This window comes from Schistocerca cancellata, chromosome 12, assembly GCF_023864275.1.
Source record: "Schistocerca cancellata isolate TAMUIC-IGC-003103 chromosome 12, iqSchCanc2.1, whole genome shotgun sequence".
NCBI lineage: Eukaryota > Metazoa > Arthropoda > Insecta > Orthoptera > Acrididae > Schistocerca > Schistocerca cancellata.
In genome coordinates this window covers 98,001,899-98,003,606 of record NC_064637.1, presented here as the reverse complement: position 1 = coordinate 98,003,606, position 1,708 = coordinate 98,001,899, and positions in this window count along the sequence as shown.

Sequence of the window (1,708 nt, the reverse complement as noted above, 5' to 3'; positions counted from 1 at the left end):
TGTTCAAAGACGCACTGCTCACTAGGTGTATATATTTTTATATTGTAGATCTCAGGATGGTCATTACTGACTGAAACCGGTCATCGTCTAAAGAATTCATATTGTGATCAAAGACTGGAATAAAAAACATTGGACAGTATTGGATCATTGTTAATATACGCGAGTATGTTGCAGCTGGTGAAGTTTAACAACGATTGGTCTAATCCATTACATTTTAAGAACCAGCAGAAAAGGCAATTTTAAGCGCCTACGACCGTCGCTCTCATGTTATTATGTGTACCAGAAAATTTTTAACGATATGCACTCTGGACCTGGATGAAAGGGTATAATCAATCGCAACAGAAAAAGATGCAAAAATAAACATTAGTAAGATAGGCGAAGAAGCCAGGAGTAGGAAAGAAGCTAGACAAGGATGCCCACTATCTCTGTATTTACTAAATGTGTTCATTGAGGAGATCATGAAGAAGAAGACAAAGCGAAAAAAAAACAATGGTGAAAGGATATGTTGTATCAGATTTGCTGCTGACAATGTCATAGCTGCAGACTCCTAAATAGAAATTAAAAGTCGTGCCAGACGCTCTTAGACTGTAGGAATTCTAAGAGAAAGAAAGGAAAACGTCGGAAGGGATAGTAAGGGAAAATATGGAAGAAATTAAAAGCAATGTAAAAATTGATGATGTCAGGACTGGGCATGCTGAAACAATTGCCTTATCTCGATAGTATAATCATAGAGGACAATAGATGCTTAATGGAAATGGAGAGAAGGATTGCACTGGTAAAACTGGCATTTATGACAAGGAAAGACTTTTTAACCAGCGAACATATGAACACAGAGTCAGAAAATCCTCTGCAAAGTTTTCTGTATGGAACACACTGTTCTATGAGAGCGAAAGCCGGTCTCTGGGTGGAATGGAAAGAAATCGAAGTTGCTAAAATGTCGATAAAGCGATAAATAATAAGAACGAGGAGAATGGAAAGAAAATCCACCCTGGATGTCTTAAGGGAAGTGAACGGGGAGAGAAGATACTTTGATGGTCCAGAAAAGAGAAAATTAAATTTATTGGACATGTCATCAGGCATACCTGTTTCGTCATTACCATTCGCGAAGGTAAAGTGGTCAAACGGAAAGACGAACTATTTGGAAGATATCGAGAAGAGAACACAATGGCCTACATGAGACTGAAACAAACAGCCAATAACAGAGACGACTGCATGCATCGAGAAGGCATTAGCACTTATATGTATGTACACACTAAGTACCGCCATTTTCAAGCCTAAAAGATTCCTGGAACTCTTCAACACTTCTGTGTGCTTTATTGAACAACACAACCTTCGCACCTCAGCTGCCACGTACTCAATTCAAGGTTTCAGACTTTGCTATCTTTTCTACTGTCTTGACTGCAGAAGCAAAGAAGTAACTCAGATTAATCCGATTTTCTAATACATATTTGGCAAGCACCGTTATACAGAATCTAACAAAATTGTACTGACAGATTTTGAAGGGTTCTAGAAGGTGACTTGAGGAACGAACTGACTGTCCGCAAGCATCATCTTGTGACGCTACACAGGAGAAGGGTCATAGACACCTGACTTTTAATTAAAGTTAAGAAAAGCCTAGGAAGAAAGTTAACAATTTGAACCTACAAGGAGCATCGAGATTGTACGTAGAACTGTCGCGGACATGCTATTATCACAGTAATTATCAGAA